The 25,402-nt window shown below is 34.2% G+C and overlaps 1 protein-coding gene across 2 annotated transcripts in view; it reads left to right on the top strand.

Annotated features, from left to right (window-relative positions):
• Window positions 1-9,614: 9,614 nt before the first annotated feature.
• Window positions 9,615-25,402, top strand: part of LOC143064410 (uncharacterized) — a 58,946-nt gene continuing 43,158 nt past the window's right edge. For both annotated transcript variants that reach the window (XM_076237223.1, XM_076237219.1), the window contains exons 1-2: window positions 9,615-9,694; window positions 12,455-12,545. The gene's annotated coding sequence lies outside the window, so the exon portion shown is untranslated. The remainder of the gene's footprint in view (window positions 9,695-12,454; window positions 12,546-25,402) is intronic.

Raw genomic sequence — 25,402 nt, 5'->3', positions numbered from 1 at the left:
CGAAGATGGCCCTGAATTTGGTCAACAGCCATTTATGCCCGCGTCACACTGTCCCGATTTTTACGCCGATGGCAACACGATAATGGAAATTTTTAAAATCGGGCCTGATCGTATCCAGATCGGGCTATTCGTAGTGCCATCTTTATCCATCGTAGAACCATCGGCCACTTTTTCTAGCCTTCGGGGACAACTTCGGGAAGGGTTCTGAATTTTTTAACATGTTAAAAAATCCCCGAAGGTGCGTCCGATGTTGAGGGTTCGTATTGAGTTCGTATCACCATCCTCACCATCGTAATGTCACCGGGAATGCATCTTTGCACATCGTATTGCATTCGTGTTTCCATCGTTTCCATCGGGCAGTTTTGACATTACGATGTCTACACGAATGAATCACGAAGATACCCGAAGGTCTTACGATGGCAACACGACTTCGTGCAGACCTCGTAATCCCGTCGTGTTGCCATCGAATAAAAGTACGAAGGCGACAAGATGGAACTACGACGGCAATAAATCCAGCTAAGGTAGCACTCCACAGTTAGAAAATAAAATTAAAAATGAGCCACAAAATGTTTTATCATCTCCTATTCCTGGATTTCTAATACATTAACCTAACTGTTTGTGTTGTACATGTGCATATGTATGTAATCAGTATATTCCATAGATTTGATTTTCAAAAGTTAAAAGAGTGAAAATTAATTTCTTTTATGTGTATCCATGGCAACATTCTGCATTTATTTACCATAAAATATTGCAAAAAGGGGGGGTGGACATGTCACATATCCCCCCAAAATTTTGATCAAACTAGAATTTCAATGCCTTTGAGTGATACCTTTTTAGAAACTGTTTTCATAAATCTTCCTAATGATCAAATAAAAAATGGGTGTCTTTCGCCTCATTTTTTCGTAAAATCCAATCACAAAGTTCGTGCGATAAAAAGTTGGAAAAAAACATTGCAATAATTGCCGGACCAAGGTATGGTAGGGACATGCAAATACGGACTGTCATACAGAAAACAGCCTATATTACATACATTACATAATCTTGATGTTCATATAAACCCAATACAAAGGCTATTTTAATACTCAGCTATCCAAAAATGAATTTTATTGCACACTAGCTCTCATATTTGAAAAATCCAAGGGGCCAAAATGCGAAACTACACACCTAACTGTGGAGTGCTACCTAAATGTAAGTTAATTTTCGAGCTAAAATACATTTAAAGTGCCATGCGCGATATGCACTGGTCAGTCTAATACGACAGTTAAGAAAAGACGTTCACAAAACATGGAGCTCATATATCATATGATTCTATGAGAACAAGAAAGGCGACAGCGTTGTTTCTATTAATTCAAATGGAACAAGAAGAGCAGCTATTACAGGATCAGGATTTACTTTTACAAGTAAAATATTATTTTTTTGTCAATTTTTCATATCAAGTAACATAATGAAAATCATAAACGCGCCTCGTACACCAACACTGCAGGTACACGTTTATAGGGAAACCAACTTTTTCTTCATTATTCTGATTTTTTATGTATCGTCTGAGTTGTTGTCACACGAATGTTTACTCTATAACCATTTTGTTTTCTATATGTCATATTTTGCCGCATTTGTTGCTTTCCCCACATCCTTCCTTTTGTCTATATTGTTATGATATTCTCCTGGAAAGAGCTCTTGTTGAATAAAAGGGATCAACGAACCCATTACCTTACCTTTAAGATAGATCAGTAAACATGGGCATAATCATGGGTGATTATTCAGACTAGTGCACACATTTTACAGTTCAAACAAGGCAATGCCGAGCGTGGCATCCCCTCGTATGTAACATATTTGGGACAAATATGGACACTATATTTCTATATGACACATGCAGAAAATGGTTAATTGAATATGCATATTTGATACATAAACTATTTTTTTAGAAATCAACCAAAACATTCAGTAACCTTTTTTACCTTTAATACTGTCTTTAGAACCAGCAGGTAAAAAAATGAGCAACCAATTTCCTGTGTATTATGCTATTTCAAGGAGAAAAACAAGTCCATCTGCATGACCTTTACCTTTGACCTTGAACGTAAAAAATGTCAGATCATTACAAGGAGGAACAATATACCAAATGTGGTTAAAATCTTTTGAAGCATATTGGTTTTAGAGTGTCCACAAGGGTGATATTGCCTTGTATTACAACTGCCACTGTGACCTTGACCTTTGAGCTTTAAAGTCAATAGCGCTTAAGATATTCTTACGAGTAACACCATACCAAGTTTTGAGCATTTTGGTTCAAGATTGTCCATAACAATTTTATCTACACGCAACATACATGTAGTAGGCGAGGGGATAATAAACTAAGTTTTATAAGAATTAGACAAAAAGATCGATTTCCCGCCATGCATGGCAGACTTGTACAGAAACAATATGTTGTCGAAATTCTGTTCGTATCTTTTAGGCATCGTATGGCCATCGCGCCATCATCGTAATCCATCGTGTAGCCTTCGTAATCCATCGTGTAGCCTTCGTGATCCATCGTGTAGGCTTCGGCTGAGATATGAAGCTTAAATACCCGTCTTCGGTTAACCTTCGTATGTCTATCTTTTGCTATCGTATATAATTTCGGCACCATCGTATAGACTTCGCTATTCATCGTACTTGCTTCGGTCACTTTTTGGTATTTTAACGAGATCGGAACCAACTTCGTACGAACTTACAATTTTCGCATTCGGGTGTCCATCGTATATAAAAATCGGGACAGTGTGACGCGGGCATTAACAACAACCGATTCGAATATGATGCATACAGAAGGTCACACGATGACACCGAACCACAAACACGAAGGGTAAAATGAACAGCCGAATTCAACGCGAAAATAAACTTTCGCATGGTCTTACGGGATTGTTTTTGGTATACCAAAGATTTAACTGCCGCTAATGACAGAGAAGTATAACAGGCAGTATGCCTTACGGTGCTTTTACAAACGGCCCGATTTTTTAAAAGGTCAGATCCAATTTGCTGTCAATTTCAAGACAGTGTGACGCAGGAATGGATAAAACACGAAAGGACTATCGACTTCATGAGCAACACGAACCGCGCAAATAAATCGGGGGTGATCTCAGGTGCAGATAACAAATTACGAGTAACAAATACGATTTACATCAACCAATGCCAACCTCAGAATTACAGGGTCCGGATTTGGGAAAGGCACATATGTATGTATGTATGTACTGGTAAATGCCTCCGATATCCGAAGAACCCCTCGAAAACTGCGAGGGTACAGTGGCATCCATGTACACTCCCTAACGGGATTAATGGAGATGTGTCACTAACGTATATTTATACGACAATTATTTTTACAAGGACAATCAATCCCCACCCAACACAAAGGGAGTGCTAGGACACCGGAAAGTCTGTCATATATAAACGGATGAGTTTAAACATTATTAAGAGTGTTCAACCCACAACCACATACACCGGCATGGTGACCGGTGAAACAGCTCATCATAAGAAAACTTATACCGTGTGGTAAAAATTGCATCATGCGAATATTTGATGACCAGACAAAAATATATTACATATAAATGCTTTCGAATGTTTATAATTTTGCTATATGTTAGAAGTGCATTTAAACTGAAATTGCTTGATTTTAAAATGTCTCTCAACTATTAGAAGTATCTTTAATCTTCATGATATTTGACATAAGCATTCACTGCATGAAACCAGGATTGTTATGCGATTGGACATCGTCGATATATATGTGTTTTGTTTTACTCCAGTTTTGGATTTTGCTGTACGTTCTTCTGTGTACCGTTTGCTATTCCAATGATTCCAATGATATAGTTTAAAATGGTGAAGGTTTTGGATCTTAAAAAAATTAGTTTATAATTAACTCGCCACATGTTCTTATGTTTGCACCAAGTCAGGAATTTCGTCATTGGTTGTATATTGTCATATCTTAATGTGGTTTATTTTATTTTGTCGTTTGAGGGAATAAGTTGTTAATGTCAGCTTTGATAGTCTGTGGTAAATTTATTCACAACCGTTCATGGCTCGTGGTGATTTAGTTGGACATTTGTCCGCACTAACCATGTATATCGTAAAAAACTTCTATCGTCCTTTCGATGTTGTTATCTTAATTGTAGGGTAGCAGCCTCTTCAGGTTAGGTTTTGTCTTAAATATACAGTAGATGGCTTCGGAATTATATACAAATATTGTCAAACTTTGCTACAGTTTCGTTGGCGCATACCCTATATGTCGGGTCTTTTGTTCATACGTAAAAGGGAAATTATATTGAAATTACAGCCAATGTAGCTAAATATATCTTTTATCTATTTATCAATGATTATCAGCAATGAAATTTCGTTAAGTGTTTGATTTTATCATTCCATAAGGTGTTTCGGACTACCTTTCCTCGGGGGATATGGACGGTAACAACAGGTGAAATGTCATTGTACTAAAACGTTAATGTATCAACATTTTATGATTGAGACATACCTTAAAATTCAGAAATCCCCTTAATGTAAGATTTTTTCACAAGATAAAAAACCTTATATTAACCTTCGATATGACTCAAGTACAATCTACTTTTAGGGTTGACCTCCTGAGGATTTGGCTGTTCTGACTGAATCGTTCAATTCAATAGTTTTGCCCCTGAAGTATTTAGCTGTTCTGACTGAATCGTTCAATTCAATAGTTTTGCTCCTGAAGTATTTAGCTTTCAAGACCTCTTTTCATATGAGAACGGTATATCATGCTATGTAAAATGTTGTATGACCATTTCAGTATGCTAAATATGACCTGACCGTTGTTTTCTAATTTAAATTGTTTTACATTTTGTTATGACCGTTATCAGAGACATGTAATACTTGCATTATATGACTTGAACTGAAAATGATAAAATTTCCAAATACCGTCCACGATCAAAACTAAAAAAAATCTGTTTGTTTCCCAGTTGTACAGAATGTGTGTATGTGTTTGTTTATCATTTTTCAAATTAGCTGGTATTCGTTATATATATATATTTTTTAGTTAACTGAGTGGATAACTACATGTATGTAAAATAACAGAGACGGGCATAAGACGTCCCCCATAATACAGACAAAGAAACAGTGGACGTAACCCACATGCCACTATTTAAACCCGTTTAAAAACATCCAACCTGAGACTACTATAACCACTATAACTATGAGAATTCACGTCTCGTTTAAATAGTAAGACATGATAAGTATATGTTTAACCAGAGACATATAATACAATATGGAGTATATGTCTCTGGTTTAACTAGACTTCAAAAACTTTAATATGGCCTAGTAAGACATGATAAGTATAAAGTTCAAAGTTCAAAGTTCTTTATTTTCCAATTAAGGGCCCCTGACGGGACATAATGACAACAATAAACAATACATTCTGATTCTTAACACATAAACATATAATGAAGATAAAATTAAAATTTCACTTCACATGAAGAGAATATCATAGAATATATATATATCATATAAAATGTTATGGCAAGCCGTCCTCGTCAAAACTATGTTTAAACCCTTTTTTCGAAAAAAATACACACTGAGATTTAAAAACCTAAAATAACACACTGAGAAATCGAAATTACACACTGAGATTTAAAAAAATAAAAAAACACACACTGAGAATTCAAAATTACACACTGAGATTTTAAAAAGACACACTGAGATAAAATAAATTGAAAAACACACACTGAGAATTGTTAATTACACACTGAGATTTCAAAAATACACACTGAGATTAATATGCAAATTACTAATGAATATTCATGAGATGAATAATTCAACAGATTAATATCTTGATCTCAAGAACTCTTGTCATTATAATGAAATGCGATTCCTTCAACCAACATTCGTAATAAATTTCAAGACTTAACATCGCTCATATTCATAAGTTTGTTGTCTATTATAATTCAGATCATAACTACCAGTGTATCGGGATTTTTTTTAACTTAAAACCGTGGGTCCCTTTTCAAAAGTCTTCCAACTGTTTCCCTGATTTCGCTAGTTAATCTTTTATATTTTTGTTACGTTTATATGCTATAATAGACACTTGAGTAAAAATTTCACTGCATTCTTTTGCAGATTGTTATTTTGTAATATAAAGAGTAAGTGGGTATTTTTCTTGTTCTTGTATTTCTAAAGGTTTTTTTTTCAATAATTTGGAACCAAATCGAAGAACTAACGAGTTCTGTCCCCTTGTTGTATTAAGCTTGTAATAGATTCAGATTAAGTATGCTAATTAGATATGTGCGCATAAAAAGTGCGCACAAATCTCAGTGTGTAATTTTAAATTCTCAGTGTGTAATTTTAAATTCTCAGTGTGTAATTTCAAATTCTCAGTGTGTGTTTTCAGTTTATTTATTCTCAGTGTGTCTTTTTGAAATCTCAGTGTGTAATTTTCAATTCTCAGTGTGCATTTTTCATTTTTGTAATCTCAGTGCGTCTTTATGAAATCTCAGTGTGTAATTTTTAATTCTCAGTGTGTAATTTTCAATTCTCAGTGTGTAATTTTCAATTCTCAGTGTGCGTTTTGAACAAGTGGTTTTGAAGTTTTTAAATCTCAGTGTGCTTTGTTGTAATTCTCAGTGTGTAAATTTTCGAAAAATGGTTTAAACATAGTTTTGACTAGAACGGCTTGCCATAAAATGTCACAACATAAAACAATTGTTATTGTTATTTGTTCTTTCAAAGTTTCATATCTTTGATTTTTTTTTTATTTCTGCCATGCTAGAGTGCCAGCAAAAATAGTTTAATAATTTATTAATTCACCATATTAAATGGAGAATGGAAATAGTTTGCTAACAGAGGTCCACCTCGTCTCTTATCCATAAAAATAAGTTGAAGGAATAAATAATACAAGTCACTAAAATGGAAAAGAGACCAAGGGCAAATGCACTTGGACATGTTAGGAAGTGGAATTTTAGATACCGTCTTAACCTCCTCGTGACTAGTGCACAAAAGTAAAAAAATATTGTTCACTTTAATGCAGAATTCACCAAGGGATGATACTAAAAGGTTTTGGCATCCAAAATCTTATTTAATTATATTTAAGAAATAATTCATGGGGGCTTGAATATATCGTTATTTTACCACGGGTTGGCTCTTTATGACAAATATTTTACCCTGAGCGATAGCGAGGGGTAAAATATCGGCATAAAGGGACAACCCGTGGTAAAATTTAGATATATTCAAGCCCCCATGAATTATTTCGATTCTGATAAGACAAATATAGCAATTGTTTTGGTTCAAAGCGCACTAGATGGAGGCAAATATTTGCCGTTCCCATAAATTAACCCACTTTAAGATTGGCGGTAAAGAACGGAGCAAACAGATTTAGTGACATGCTCAAACTATTTACAATAATATATTTAGATAGATTTGGATGAATTTTAATGATAATTTACTTATATATCTTCTATGTATATAAAAAAGGGCTTATACCACGTTTTAGTATTGTTTGTTTACGTTTCATTCTGGTGATGATTTTCGGTATCAGAAGCGTGTATTTTCCCGAAAAATGCTTAAACTATTACGTTATCATTCTATGACGTCGTGTACTCCATCCATAAACAATCATATAACGTGGGAGTACAATCAGAACAGCCCAACCAATATATTCATATTTTACCACGGGTGTGTACTCAAAGCGTTTGAAGGACGTCATGTTAGAATTACAAATGCATATATATACATATTCAACACTCTAGCATAGCATTAGCAGGTGCAAGTGAAGTGACAAGGTCCCACTACTCTTTAATCAGTATGTTCATGTTTGGCTATAAGACAACAAATTTTACATAAAATTTCATGATCTTCATTACTCATCATCCAAATAAATTTTTCAGGATTTTGTAATTGGGTAAAATTAGGACATTTCAAACAAATAGCATTAATAAGATCTGTTTAACTAGACTTCAAAAACTTTAATATGGCCATTTTACTTAACTTAAGAAATAATTATTAAGATAGTTGTGTGAAAATAATAATTGGAAATTGGTGAATCCAGGATCGGAAAGGTTAACGTAGCCAAAATCTCTTATCAACTTCCAAAATCAGAAAAGCACTGTAAGTGCAGTAACTCGTGTTAAATATTTAACAATTACGCCGGAAAAGGCGGGTAATTGTTTTAGGGTGACACCATAGTGTAGAAGAACGAAGATCCACATGCACATCGTGACATGATGCTTTAAGGTTTATATGGTAAGGTCTCTGGGTGAACAAGAAAGATTATTAAATATTTTTGACAATATTTTCTCAATTCTAACATCAGAAACAGTTGTTTTCATTCATTTAGAAAGCACATATCGTGATGTTTCAGTAAACACGATTTCAAAAGCCCGTTTGCATAATCATAAATAGTCGAAAAGTTTACTGTGATTGCAAAACAGCATGTTATATAACAGTTATTACTATGCTCAGCCTCTGCATAATACTCGGATGTAGGACAGAAAGTCTGAGGACAGAAGTCTGACACAGAACAAAAAGTTAGACAAAAGTCATGGGACAAAAAGTTGGACAAAAATCAACATTTTTTTAGATGACTTGTGACAAACCTTCATTTGTAAGGGTTATGAACAATATACATGCAATAAAAAGAAACTATTCCAAGAACTTTTACCTATGTATTCAAACAATTAGAAACAAATTATTTGTGACTTTGTCTTGGTCCATTATAATTCTTGATATTTATAAATGATTTTTTAAAATGGCTGGATCCGCCCCTGTTACCGAAACTAAAAATGATGATGAACTACAGATGACACATATCAATTATAGTCTGGCAGATGGGAACAGGACTAACTTGTGCATTTTCCCTCTGATAAATGCAACATTTTCAGTGTAACACAATTCCGAAATCTTTTGCCTTCACTTACAAATTACACAATCACTCTCTAAAAAAAGATGACTCTACAATAGGCTGCCTAACTTTTCAATCAAACTTAAAATGGGATAAACATATTGATAACATTACATCAAAAGCAAATCATTCTCTTGAATTGCCAATCCTGGCTTTATTTGTAGTAACCTTAAAATAGCTTCACCTAAAGTTTAAAAGTTCATGCATTTACATGTAATTCTCTTGTTTGATAAAAATTAGATTACTGCTCAACCATTTGGGATCTACATCAAAAATAGCAAATTTCACAAATTGAATAGTTCAGAGAAGAGGAGTCTGCTTGACATGCAACCGCATCCATAATACCAGCTCAGTTTACTGAAATGATGACGGACATATTAAAATTGAAATAGGAGTTTAAGATACAGACTTGTTTTCTATTACACAACTATAAACAAAATTGAATCCACTGGACAATAAAACCAGACATAGCAATCCACACTCATTTTGACAAAAACAAACATCTAAAGTCAATTATCAATATTAATTTTATCAACATACAGTTATAGATTGGAATCATCTGCCACAACAAATGCAGTTCAGGGATTCATGAGTATGATCTAAAGAATCTGCTCTTAATCTCTATTTTCTATCCCTAACTATCACTGTTATATTGTTCAAATGTACATTTATTATTTAATTTGTGATTATGTTATTTTTTTTCTGATAACCTTGTTAATTATAGAATATTTTATAATTGAAGGATATCTAGCAACTGAAAGAAGAAGACTCTTTCCTGTGATTTCTGTCCAATGACCACAAGTCTTGCATGGACTTTCTTGGGTAAATACACGGGGGGGGTCTCTTCCTATATAAAGGTATATACATATGTGCCGCTGGAATGGGTCCCTTTTTTGATCCGTCAAATATATCAATGGGGTGCAATTTTACCGAGGAAATATATCAATAGGTAGTAATTGACCGATTGTGATATATCAATGGGTGATAAATATATGAATGGGTTATGATTTCGCTGTGAAATATATGTATAGGTAGGGATTTCACAATTATTCAATATATGAATGGGGGGGTGTTTTTAAAATCCCAGCTGCACACCTGTACCCAAAATCCCATGTTGAGACCCCCCCGTGGGTAAATATGAATTTTACAGTTACAAAATGTACTATAAATGAGAAGTCAAAATTGATCAGTCCCCCTCAAAGATACAGACAAACATTTTTTTGGAAAACCGGTGAGTTTACAATGTGCTTGTGATCAGTGCAAAGATATTGACAAAATATAAAGTCTATACATATTTAACATGAACAAAGAGCATTACATGGTTTCTTGAAAGAATTAAATCAAAAGTTCTCCTTTTCAAATAAACATCCAATTTGTCTTTTAATGGTGTCCGGCGCTATGATTGTATTGTTCATATGTATGCTAAGAATATAATATTGTCCAGCACTATAAATATATTGTTCCTGATTATATATGTATCTAAAGTTTACCTGCAGTCTGTTTATACTTAGTTTACTGTTGAATTATCTCCCTTTCTGTTAGTTTTATGCTCTGTCTCTATATTATTGCCAATGTTTAAACAAATTGGGAACTTACTTCAGGTGGAACTACAAAGAATGTAGCTTCTGTCGAAAATATCCTAAAAAAAATCATTATTTGAAGTCCAACAGGTTGCTATTGATCACATATTAATATTCTGCCAAACTGCATGCAGGATACAGATAAATTAGCTTCTAGAATTTGATTAATGTTTTTAAGTTATACCAGACTAATTGGAGTTGATTGAAAATGATATATAAAAAGAGTGTTTTTTGATATGCAATTGATTGTAAAATAACTATTAATACTTTCTTAATAAAAGTGGCAGGTTAATCTACCACTGATCTACACTGAACATTCCACATTATCTTGTTATTCAGATCATTGACTCTTTTTTATTTATAATTCTTATAAAGACAGAGTAATTTAAAAGCATGCAAATATTTTATGAAATATTTTGGAGTTATCTCCCATTTCAACAATTTTTCAGAAAACACTATCCTTTTTCAAAATTATTTTTTAGAAAAAAAATATGTTATTCATTTAAGCTATGTATAATCAAAAATCATTTTGGGGTTGAAAAAAAACAATAATGTTGGGAGCCTCCATACTCTGTCCATCCTTCAATCTTTAACACAGTTCTACTCCATTTCCTCATCGACTGTAAATAAGAGCTTCTTGATATTTGTACCATAATTCATTTTGGTTAGCCATATCACATGGGACACATTTCCATACCTGCCACTTGTCTTTTTTTTTTGCAGCATACATGTATAAAAATAAGAAGATGTGGTATGATTGCCAATGAGACAATTCTCTACCAGAGACCAAATGACATTGAAGTCAACAACTATATGCTAATGTATGGCCTTCTGTAATGTGTAACACTCAAACATATTGGAAATCATGATGCCTGTATAAAAAAGAATTGTCTATTTTCCTTATTGACTTCAAATTATAGCTTTTGATATTTGGCACAAAGGCTTTTACTTTAACTTACAACAAGTATTAAGATCTGTCATTTATTTTCTTCCTGGTTACGTCACGCATGTATTTTCTATGCATCAATATTAGTTAAAGTTTATTCTAATATGACATGCTTCTTTCGCTTTAAGAACAAACCCATGCTCTAAATCCAATAAAATTAGTTGGCACATGCTTATATTGACTACTGCAGAATAATGAATTTTATCAAATTGTCATGCATTTGAAATATTCCATTAACTTTAAGCACTTCCAAACTCTTAAATGATGCACATGTTGTTACTAATTCATTTATTATGACTGTTATGTGTTTCATTCTGAAATTGACATATTTGACCTAGATGACAACCGTTCATGCTGGCTGTTCAAAACTCCTCCCCCTGAAAAATCACAGTGCCAGCCGTTTGCTTCTTTACAAACATAAAAGGGAGGTTCACACAAGCTTTACACTTAAACTTATCTGACATAGAAATTACCTTAATTGTCCTAATCAGAATCGAAATAATTGATGCAAGCTATACTTTATTGTAGTTTTAACATAGGTAGGCATTATATTTGTGTTATTTTAGCCCTCACTATCGCTCGGGCAAAAATAATCACGAATATAATACCTACCCATGTTAAAACTACAATAAAGTATAGCTTGCATCAATTATTTCTTAAGTGTTGGTAACCCAAACTGAGTGCTTATCTTCTGTCTATTGTCTGCCTCTACATTGTTCAGTATATATAAAATAAGATGTGGTATGATTTTTGCCAATAAGACAATTGTCCATCACTGACCATATGCCTTTGAAGTTATATATTGTGTTTTGACCTATAAGAAATATTGATGATACAAGTCTAACACATAAACAACAAGGGCACACGAGGACCTAACAGAAATAACAGAAATACACAAGTACAATGGTAACTTTAAAAAACACAGTTGTATAAAATTGAACATTAAAATGAAATTTACCGTGACCCTGTCAAACTGAATGAAGTTTCTGTGACTTACACACAAAGAATGTAGCTACTGTTATAATAATAGTAATTGATATCGTGAATGAATTTTAGGTGTAAAGGTCTGTGAGGTGTATATAACAAAGGTTATTGTCAAATGGGGTGTTTTGACACACTGCTGGATCTAGATGAAAACCATTGTAAAGTAAGTATTATACATTCATATACTGTAAATTTAGATATTATTGTGTGCATTTGTTATTATGATTTTGTCATTTTAACTTAAATGCGATTTTAGTTTTTACAATTTTGAGAAAAATCCTGTTTAATTCATATAAAATATTTCAAAATGTGAGTTTAAATTATTGTGTTTACAACTCTGTTGCATTTTTCGCAATACCGGTAATGAAAACTACACAATAATTTCTGAATTTACAGTAGTCGTATGTAAATATGTAGATATTGTATATATATGTAACTATCGTGGTTAAATGATTGTAGTTTTTCATCAATATGATGGATCAAAGTAAAGTTTTACGTAATTCAACTTACTTAAAATGTATATCAAAATACCATTACTCTTTTTTCATAAGCAAATATAGAGTATTTGATAACAAAGTGTAAATATGCAATAAAATATACAGCATCTACATCCATTAACTTAAGATTGATGAAAAAAGATCTAAGTTAATTGGTTAATTAAAGTATTAAATGAACTAGCTATTCTAACCTTACAGGTTTAATATATACCTGAGCCTATCTATTTATAATCTGAATCTGCAAATAGATAAGTAGTGATACATGAACCATATTATAAGGAATATAGCTCAATCTAAGATATTTTAGTAAAATCTTGACATGCCTGAAATAAGAGTCGAGATATCGGAATCTCATCAACAATTTTTTTTAGAAGAGGGGCGAAAGATACCAGGGAGATATTCAAATTCATAGATTGAAAATAAACTGACAATGCTCTGGCTAAAAAAGAAACAGACAAACAGACAAAAAGTACACCAGACACAACATAGTTAACTAAAGAGTATAGCAACATGAACCCAAACAAAAACTGGGAAGATTATCCTTCACTATCTCAATATTTTAAGTGGCTTAAAAATATCCAAGTTCAAACTAGGAGATTTTTCTTATCAGGTAAAAGTGGATCTATTGGTTAGTTTTGCCAGCAATAAGAGCTACAAATAATACATCATGATTCAACTTATTCTCTGAAAGAATTCATACAAATAAAATGATCAAACTGGGACATTAAATGGGACAATGTATAATTCAATAGTTTGACCCTAAAGAAATATCTAGTATCTCTGCAACCTTAAAGTTAAGGTAAAATCTTTTAACAAGACTCAGATTTTTTTGTACCCACTGTCAATTTTGTCCGTCAGAATGAATTTTGCAAAATTGGTTTTAGTTCTCTAACTTTAGTTTGCCTCTACCAAATATTATAAAACTAATATACACAATGATTATTACCACAAAATACCTAAAAAGTTGGAATTTGGACGGCATAACTTTAAAAGTCTTTTTTCAAGTTATGCCCCTTTAACATTAAATGCCAGCTGGGGAATAATCTGTGTTCCATTCTGTTCTCAAGTTATGCCCCGTAAATGTTAAATGCCAGCTGGGGAATAATCTGTGTTCAATCCTGTTCTCAAGTTATGCCCCTTAAATGTTAAATGCCAGCTGTTCCATCCCGTTCTCAAGTTATGCCCCTTTAACGTTATATGCCAGCTGGGGCATCATCTGTGATCTATGGACACATTCTCCTTTCATTTAACAGAATACAAAGAAAAAGATACTTCAAATTAAATAACAAGCTGACAATGTACAAGTGCTTTTAAAAAAAAGAAAAATACACAGGTGATATATTTTTCAATGAGCTGTAGTTATTGTTTATTTCATCAAATTATTCCAATTCCAAGACAGAGTTATGTGCCCTTAAGAATGATGGACGTGTAAAATTTTCAGAGTACAAAATATTGAAAATGTAGCAAAATCGAAAGCGTTATGGAGATATGTGATATATGATTGGAATCGATATCGAACGGACTTTATTTTCGGATGAAGAAAGCCAAAGAAAAGTAACACTTTATTTATTTTCACAGCAATTGTTTATTCTTCATAGACATCACCAAAATAGTACATAACACCTACATGTAACGAATACAACTCACTAAGATTGAACAATATAACGTATTGGAAAGCGCTACTGGCCAGTTCATCAAAGTTGGACTTTGGACTTTAATATTCAACTATGCCCTTTAGTGTTTACACACATCCGCAATACACATAATGGCTTTAAGCGAGACTCGTAAACTAATGGAGGATAGTAGAACAATTATTGAAGGCAATGGAGACGATCTAAGCGTACCTTTACTATTGAACACTTTTATTAGCTTGGTATCGAGTATTGATAAAAGATTGCAAGTTGTTGAAAAGGGGATTGAAAATTTCGGTGAATTTAAAAATATAATAACATCCTTGACCAGCAGGGTTATAACTAACGAGCAGGGACTTAAAACATGTCAAACAACAGTTACGGAACTTGAAACCAATGTCCAAGGGATAGGGAACCTATTTGATGATGTTAAAGCTCGGTGCGACAGAAACAAAAATCGTCACCGAGAAAAACTCAAAGGAACTCGAACAAACAAAAGCCTGTATAAATAAACTATTCAAAAATTTATCAGAATTAAGTGACCAGCGGCAAGAATGCAACTGCCAAACAGAGCTTGAAAACATGAAGGAAAAAGTGCTCGACCTTCAGTGCCGCTCTATGAAGAACAATCTTGTTTTTAGATAATGCATACAGGTTACGGAACACAAGATACGGCATAAAGCAACAATTCCCCAAAGAAATAGAGGACAGGAGACGAAAGCTGTATCCTATAATGAAAGAGGCAAAGCGAAACAGGAAAATTGCAACACTCGTACGAGACCGCCTCTTTATAGACAATGAGCTTTACCAAATCCCCGACGATGTAGAGATAGCAGATATCCCATACCAAGATGGCAGTCTACCGACACGCCAAGGTGGATCTTCGCCGCTACGCCTAAGTGATGCCACACCACAGCACCAAACTGACGCCACATCACCGCGTATTGAACGACCAAAATCAACCCCCTCATCTGATAGCAACCCCAAGAAACGATCCCGCACAGGTTCAACTCCGAAGGCTCATTACTAGGATTGCCGAGGAGCGCAACATATTGACAGTTCGACACTAATTGATAAACCAGATAATAAATATGTAAACATTGCTGAAAATAATATAAACAGTGTTTGTAATGAAACTTTGTGTAATGATGAAACATTTGAACAGATTAATTGTATTTTTGAAAATTTAAACGTTCATGTAAATATTGATGTTGATGAACATATTACTAGAAATAATGAAAACATAAGTGCGTGTTTATCAGGTGAATCTGCCTATTTGTCAAAAAATAGTATTACAGACAAAAAAGCTATTGATCTTTTATATGTTAACTGTTGTGGCCTAAAACATAGACTACAATATCCAGAATTTGAAAGTTTAATCCGAAAACATGATGTTGTTTGCTTTGTTGAATCAAAAACTGACGATATGGATGATATTCATTTATCTGGTTACACATTAAAATTCAAAAATAGACGTAAAATATCAAGAGTTAAATCAGGTGGCATTGTAATCGGGTATAGAGAAAATCTTAATAACTCTATAGAAGTGATTGAAACAAATAGTAAATTTGTTCTATGGTGTAAAATTTCAAAATTTTTAAATAACGAGGATATACTTTTCGGAGTGGTCTATATCCCGCCAGAATATACATCATACTCCTCCCCTGATGCATTCAATGAAATTGAAAATGAATACTTAGAATTTTCTACAACATTTGAACATATTTTTATTATTGGTGATTTTAACGCACGTACCTCAAATGAGAAAGATTATGTATTTATTGATGAAAAAGATATTAGTATTGATTTGGAGTGTGTATCTATAAATGATGTATGTAACTTAGAATTGTATAATATACCCAGAGATCGTATTAGTATGGATAAAGGGAAAACACGTTACGGTAATAATCTGCTTGACTTATGTAAATGTAACAACTTATTCATTATGAATGGTAGACTGGGAAATGATAAAACTGGGAAATTTACTTGCAGAAATGCTAGTGTTGTAGACTATTGTTTGAGTAATGTTAACGTTTTAGAAAAACTTATTGATTTTGATGTATTAGAATTTTCACACTTGTATTCAGATGTTCATTGTCCATTGTATTTACGCTTAGAAAGCAACTCATTGGTCACAGATTGTAATGAACAGGACAGTCTTAATGTTCAGCCAAGACAAAAGATTAATAAATGGGATCATAAAATGTTACCTGAATTTAGAGCTAATATAAATGTTGATAGATTAGACAGGTTGTTACGTAATTTGAAAAGTGTGAATTTAGAAAAAGTTGATGATAACAATGTCAACGCATTTGTAAATGAGATTGGATTAGTTGTTTTAGAGTCTGCTAAGACGACGTTTGGAACACGAACTGATAAACCAAAAAAGCGAGCCCCTAAAAAGAAGGGAGACAAGCCATGGTTTAATTATGATTGCAAATTTGCGAGGCAAAACTTTAGAAAGCTTAAGCGCAGGCTCAAATTTTCACCTTCGCTTTTATTGTACAACGAAGTTAAAGATTCTGAGAGGAAATATAAAAAAGTGATGGACAAAGCCATAAAAACTCATAGACGTGATATGGCTAAAAAATTAAAAAATCTCAGATCTCAAAATTCAAAAGAGTATTGGGATATTTTGAATAAGCGGGAACACACGAAACAACCGGACATTAATTTTGATAATTTACTAAATTTTTTCAGAGATCTAAATTCAGGCACCCCCGATCCTATTGAGTTACCAAATGTAGACCAAGATGCTTTAGATGATTTAAATGGTACAATTAATGGTCCAATTACAAAGGACGAGATTATGAATTGTATTAAGAAACTAAAAAGTAACAAAGCCTGTGGCGACGATATGATTATAAATGAATATATTAAATCTTCTAGTGATTTTTTATGCAGTTAAGCTGCATTATGCGAGCACCCTAGATTTGTGTTCTACCCAATAAATGCTGAAATACTTGCCATTGTTATTATCTAGTTCGCTACTATGTTATATATAACTAATTGAACATTTTTTTTATACTTTTTATTCTGGATTACAAAAAAAATTACCAGAAAAACCTTAAATGATCGTCGATTTATCCAAAAGTTTTGAAGTTACACATAGGAAGTAGTGCTTATTAAGAATCCTTGTGTAGTTCATTATGACTTGTGCTTTTAGCTAAGATGTCAAAGAACAATTGTATGAAATATTTAATCGCCGAAAATCTCTTAAGACAAGTAGTTAAGATTTCCCAAATAGCAAAAGTCGTAGGGATATTGTTTGTCATCAATACGTAGTACAACTACGTCAGTAGTCTATTATATAATAAGTTCAACTGTTTATGCTGTTGGCGGCAATTTCAAATTAGAAAAAGAAATTTTCGTAGCTTTTCAATTTGGAGACAGGTGTGCAAATTATCGGTGGTCCAAGGTCCGCGACCTTCCACTTTTGCAAGCGGAATTTCGACTAGGATAGTTGGTTTCTAGCTACGCCCGACGTAGTCACCTTCCACTTGGAAAGAAAATAAGAAATTACTTTGCAAACCTTTTCACCATGTTCACCAAAGTCTCCAATTAAACGAGCTAAAAACTTATTTTTATCATTATTATTTATGACAGCGATGTTCATTTTGTTCAACCGGTAGCTTTATACAGAAAATCGCCGACAAATATTGTATAATTCGAGTAAAATCGTATCTGATTGACAAAAACAACATCGTCAATGGCGGCCGTGAAGACAAAATTTTACAATATCGGATCCGATTCCGGAGACGGATAAGTATAATTCCGGGTTTGGCGATCAATTACTAAATAAATAAAAGCAGGTGAAAAAATAAATCTATGCATGGTAAATGAATATAAACAATAGAATTGTAAACCAAAAGATGTATGTAAAAGAAAGAAAAAGCAGAAAAATATTTTATACAGAAACTCAAAATTACTTTTTGACAAATTTTAATTTAAAAATCCAATACAAAGTGACAGCAGGGAACAGTATATCTAACAATATACATGTTCATGGTCACAGTCTAAATTTTCTTTATCAGTGATAAATGATGATAATGCATGTAAGATGCTTTTAAAGTGTAAACATATTACTGCAATTTCGAAGGGTTATTTGTTTTTCTCAATTTTGAAGGGTCAATTAAAGTAGCTAAAAGTTTCTTTATTTTCACAAATAATGCACTATATTATATATACCTAATTGTAAGTAAATCATATGATATATAGGTGGCATTCTTTGGGTCACTCTACCCCTCCTGTTTGATAACTTGGAAACGGTCGAGCTCCCCCCCCTAAACCATACGAGGGGTAGATCCAGGATTTTAGGTCAGGAGGGGCGCAAACATAAATTTTCGCCGAGCAGAGCGAGGCTAAAAAAATTTGAGGTAAAATTATCGGAATATTCTTTATTAAGCTGAGAACAACCCATGCTTTGCAAATTTAAGGGGGGTGCAACCATATATATTCATATTTGTGACAATATGAAAAATCAAATGAAATATAGGAAGAGTCGCTGGGGGTCACCCCACCCTTCCTGTTTTAGAATTTAAAAATGGTCCAGATCCCCACCCCTAAACCATATATATTCATGTATGGGACAATATAACAAATCAGATGAAATATAGGGGGAGTCTCTTGGGTCACCCCACCCCCTCCTGTTTGAGAATTTGAAACCCGTTGAGATCGCCACCCCTTAACCATATATTCATGTACGGGACAATATAACAATTCAAATGAAAGATAGGAAGAGTCCCTGAGGTCACTGTACACCCTCCTTTTTGAGAACTTGGAAATGGTCAAGATCCTTACCCCTAAACCATATATACTCATGTATGTGACAATATAACAAATCAAATCAAATAAAGGGGAAGTCCCTGTGGTCACCCCAACCCTCCTGTTTGAGAACTTGGAAATGGTTGAGATCCCCACACCAAAACAATATATATTCATGTATGAGGCAAATTATAACTAATTAAATGAAATATATGTGGAGTCCCTGGGGTCACCCTACCCCTCCTGTTTGAGAACTTGGAAACCAATGAGATCCCCACCCCTAAACCATATATATTCATGTTTGGGACAATATAACAAATAAAATGAAATATAGGGGAAGTCCCTAGGGTCACCCTACCCCCAGTGGCGGATCCAGAATTTTTCATAAGTGGGGCCGCTGACTGACCTAAGAGGGGGCCCGCTCCAGTCACGCTTCAGTTATTCCCTATATAAGCAACCAATTTTTTTCCCAAAAAGGGTGGGACTGGATAACTTCTAAATTATTTGCCTTAATAAATAAATCATTAGATAAACATGAATGAATAATATATATGAATGTTTAATGTTGAGGCAACATTGTCACAGTTTTCATAATTACGGTTGCCTTGGTTTTTGGTTAACTGCCTTCAGCGCTTACAGCGCTTTGATTAATTGATGTATATGTTGAATTGTTAAATTAGTTTTTAGAACTGGTATTATACCAGAATCGTGGGTAATTGGCACGATCAAACCATTTTATAAGAATAAGGGAAACAAATTTGATCCGCATGCGTGAGGATCGGGAAGGAAAAAATTTTCTCCGAGAATTTCATCAAGTTTTCGATATAATCTGTGAATTACATATTACAATGGGAAGATTACATTTAGAAAGGGACTAATATTCATTGTGCTCAGTAAGGTTTCTCTTTTTGAATGGAGTTCCAGTCAAAATTACGGATAAAATAACTTTGCAAAATTACCGGCATCTACCTTTGTTTGACATTTGGCGGGACTGTGAAATTTTTTTTTTTTTTCAATTCACTTGCAAAATCAAATTTACATCAAAGGGGCCGGTACATGTGACATTACGCAAAAGGCTGGCAAATATATAAGACTGCGAAGTAGTAGTAATAAAGCAGTGGAGGAAATTATATCTGAATATAATAGAGCAATAAAAATAGTAGAGAAGTTTCACACACAGGCAAAATTGAAAATAGTGGACTGTCCTATTTCATCAATACAACAGTGGAATAAAAATAAAGGGCATTATAATCCGTCCATCTTTAAAAGTGAGGACAGTAATCTGACTAAACAAATAACATTTCTAAACAAGAAAATCTGGTGTATAAATAAAAAGTTGGGTACAAACTCGGTGAGAACAAGCCAGTTCTATTTTAGGAGTAGAAAAGAAAGATCACATCGATCAAGAAAATCTATTAAAATCTCATTGAATAATAAAGACGGTGTCCATCCAGGGAAACTATTAAGCTTGGCAATAACTAAAAAACTTTTGTTAGACTCGTATAAAGAGTGCTTTATTACCATCCCTGATAACACAATCCTTCAAATTTTAGTTGAAGAAGAAGAGCTTAAGTCCATTATCTAGCAGGCTGAAACTGGAAATACAGAAGACAAGGCAAGTGTTTACAAGATACAGAATCTGGATACAGGGCGGTGAGTGTTTACTTTCTTATTAATACTTACCTAAAAACAGTCTCATACAAACTAAATTTATTCCTGTAAATTGGAAATACATATATAAGTATAGATAATCAAGTGATCTCCTGATGCCTCCTAAAAGAAAAAGCACAAGGTCGCTGTCAAACAAATTGTTGGTCCTTGTTAATGAGACAGAAGAAGATCCATTTGAAGGGAAAGTAAGCACTAATAGCTCAGAAAGTAGCAAAAGTGAAATAAAACAGACAGTAGAAAAAACGGACAACTGTTACGGTTGTAATCAGGAAGACCCCCCAAAAGGATTATCAAAAATCAAGAAGGTAATCTGGCTGTCCTGTGATATATGTAACAAATGGTGGCATAGTGCATGTGCAAGCTATACCAATAAAGAAGCACAAAGGATTGTCGAAGATAAAATCAAATTCGTATGCGCATTCTGCGTTATATCCAAGGCACCTATATACATACAGGCACAAGAAATAATTAGCGCCAAATTCAAGGAAGTAAAGAACAAAGATGAGAACAGCATAGAACACAGCATAAATGACAAGATTGACAAATTAGTAGAAATAACTAAAACAATACTACTAAATGAAAACATACCAGATACAAAGAATAAAATATACATAAAACCTACAGAGAGTAAGCAAACAGACTCACAATCTATACTTATAATTGACAACATTATAGTGGAAGATAAGACAGCGCTTAGAGACAGTAGGAACATCAGAAAGGAGTTAAACAAAATTCCAGTATTAACCAATAAAGTCGAATCAGCTTATAGTCTACCACATGGTGGAATAGCACTACATCTCAAAGATAAGAAAGATAGCAAGAAAATAGTGGACTCCTGGGCAACAACAAATCTAGGTGGTAACTCCATAATTCATACACCACGTCGGAGTCAACAAACGAGTACAGTAACATACCTACACAATATACCAACAAAGATAGAGGAAAGTTACATACAAAAAGAACTAAGTAAAGATTACAACGTGAGCAGGGTACACAGACTAAAATACAGAGACACAGGCAAACACCTTCCAGTAGTCAAAGTAACATTTAAAGATTGCGACTCAGCAGAAAAAGCATTGAAATCAGAGGGTATATATGTCCCAGAGACTGACAAAAGAGAAAAATTTGAGCCAGACAGAAAATCTAAAGTGACGAGGTGCTTCAACTGCAATAAACTAGGCCACATAGCAAGAATCTGCTCCTACAAGCACGCTTGCAGCAACTGTGCTAAGGAGGAGTGCATCCTCAAACAGTGCACGTCAGCTCCCAAGTGTGTGAACTGTGGTGAAGACCATCCGTCAACGTCAGCAAGGTGCCCAAAGTATAAGCAAGTGCTAAAGAGACTAGAAATACAACGGATACTAAGTGCTGAAACCCGTCAGGATGAAAATCCTTCTTATTAATGCCCAAGCTATTAATACGGCATACAAGGACATTGTAAATACTGTAAATACTTTTGATGTTGATGTTGTATGTATAAATGAAACTTTTCAAGATGTAAATAGTAAACTGAAATTTTTAAACTGGAAAGTCTTTGATAAACCCAGGATAGGCAGAAAAGGTGGAGGAGTAGCAATATGTGTGAGGGAAAACAATGGAAAATTTGTTGCTATTGAAACAGACATCTATAACAGCTTGGAATATGAATCAGTAGCAGTAAATATTACAACTGACAAAGGCATAAAGTTTGCACTGCTGTGCCCATACATACCACCAGAAAGATCTGACCAAATAGAAAAACTGTGTTCTAAACTCGAAGACGTAAAAAGCAATATTCCCTTGATTATTGCAGGAGACTTAAACGCCAAAAGTCAAGAATGGAGAAACATCAAAACTAACAAAGCTGGTGAACTAATAGAGAACATGCTAACCAAACAAGACATGATCTGCATAAACGATGGCCAGCCAACACGAAGGAATTCAGACTCTGTTATAGATCTTATGCTGATGAACTCCAATTTCCAACATAATATGATAAGTTGCGACACTCTTTCACACGAGACCATCAGATCTGACCATATCAGTATCCTTACTAATCTACGTGTTTGCTCTGAAGATAATTGGGGAACACCAAAGAAAATATGGCAACTTAACAAGGTAGATTGGGAAGAGTGGAAACGTGTCACAGAAGAAAGGTTTGGTGAATGGTTGGAAAACAGGCCAGCAAATAACAACTCAGTTGACCATATTTACCAGTCATTTGCTGACATCATAAATGCAACACAAAAAGAAATGATCCCATATAAAGAAATTAAACCAAGAAAACACCAAAAGCCATGCTGGTGGAGTAGCTCAGTAACATCTGCCAAAAAACACCTAAATCACTGCCAGAAACAATACAGAATGAGGAACATTCCACAAAACAAACAAAGACTCATCATTGCAGAAGACAACTTTGACAAGGCAAAGGAAGATGCACAAGAAGAATGGAGTAATAACCTCGTAAACCAACTAAATCAGGCTAAAAACTCAAAAGACTTCTGGAACACGTACAAAAAGATGTCCAGGAAAACAGAAGATAACTCAGTACTCCCATTAATTGTTGAAAATAAAGATCCAATATTTGACAACAAAAGTAAAGTTGAACTTCTACAAAAAATTTTCTTTGGAGGTAGCCACCTAAAGGATGAGTCATTTGATAAAGAATTTTATGATAGTATCAACAAAGAATACAAAGAACTAAATAACATGTATCAGGCAGCAAATGAAACAGATCAACATAGAGAAGGCTTTGATAGAGAAATAGACAAAGACGAGGTAGAAGCAGCTATATACCGCCTTCGCACGGGGACTGCCCCAGGACCAGATCAGCAGTTTGCTGAATTCTATAAGCATGCAGGTGACAAATTTACAGAAGCCTTAGTAACAATGATGAACATCATATGGCAAAAAGGGGAATTACCAACAGAATGGAAAATGGCAGATGTAAAATTTCTAAGAAAACCAGGAAAAACCAGCTATTACTCATCCTCTTCTTACAGACCAATCAGCCTAACTTGCATTATATGCAAACTAATGGAGAGAGTCATCCTAGAACGCATTGTGGCATATATTGAGGGTCACAGATTGATTGATTTAACTCAAGAAGGGTTCAGAAAGAATCACTCAACCACCAATGCTCTACTTCGGTTAGTCCAAACAATAGCTGATGGTTTTAATGATGATGAATCAACTCTTGCATGGCTAGTGGACCTTGAAAAGGCATATGACTCAATATGGCGTGAGGGGTTAATGATCAAGCTGCATAAACTTGGGATAAAGGGAAAAACCTGGTTATGGATAAACAGCTTTCTCACAAATCGAACAGCCAGATGTATGCTGAATAACTTCTTTGGAGAACAATTTGATACCAAAATCGGCTTGCCACAAGGGTCAGTACTATCACCCACCTTGTTTAACATATTCATAGCTGATATAATGGATAACACAAAAGGAGAAAATTGCAAGTTTGCAGATGATGGCACTCTATGGCATAAGGGGAAAGACATAAAGGAAATGAAAGAAAGAACTTCAGAGGATGTCAAAACTATTTTAAAATGGACAGAAAAATGGAGAATTAATGTAAACCTGGAAAAGTGTGAAGTATGCCTATTCTCAAAAGGCAACACAGATGCAGAGCAGAAAACATTAAAAGTCAACTCCTTCTCCTATAGATATAGTCCAACACCGAAGCTACTTGGAGTAACTCTAGACGAGAAGCTTAAATTTGACACCCACATCAATCTGATGCAGAAGAGGGCAAATAATGCAATATATGTAATTAGAGATATTAAGGGCATGGGAGGAATATCAAGATCAAAACTACTCCAAATATACAACAGCATGGTTAGATCTATCATGGAGTATGCATGCCCAGTCTGGCAAATAACATCTGCAGAGAATATGAAGAAATTAGAAGCTGTACAAAGAAAAGGCTTGTCAATATGCCTAGGACTACCAGGAACATCAGGTAGAGAGGCAATGGAAGTTGAAGCCAATATACAACCCATAGACCTCAGAATAGAGGAAATATCAGTACGTGAACTGGCAAAAATACAATCAAAGAACATAGCAGAACCAATTAAACAACAACTAGAACAGTATTTAACAAACAACGCAACCTATGAACAACAGGATTCTCCATTTGGTAAAGCTATAAACCAATCCATAGACATGTTCAAAGCCACGAAAGTTGACATCAAACTTATAGAACCAGAATTCACATACAAAGCTGGTGTAGATGTCATGCTAAGGAGATCACCAAGTTATTGGAGTCGTCTAGGTAGCTCAAAGAACAGAACAGCCGAACAAACTGTTGAAAGTAAACAGGTTGTAAAGGACCTATTAGGAGACAGCACAGACTCAACAGTAGTGGCATTCACTGATGGTTCATGTCAAGGTAACCCGGGACCATGTGGGGCAGGAGCAGTAGTATATTCTGGAAATAGCCAAGGCATAAGTCTAAAGAGGCCAGTAGC

Source organism: Mytilus galloprovincialis, chromosome 2 (genome assembly GCF_965363235.1).
Source record: "Mytilus galloprovincialis chromosome 2, xbMytGall1.hap1.1, whole genome shotgun sequence".
NCBI lineage: Eukaryota > Metazoa > Mollusca > Bivalvia > Mytilida > Mytilidae > Mytilus > Mytilus galloprovincialis.
This window is presented reverse-complemented; position numbering and strand designations above follow the sequence as displayed.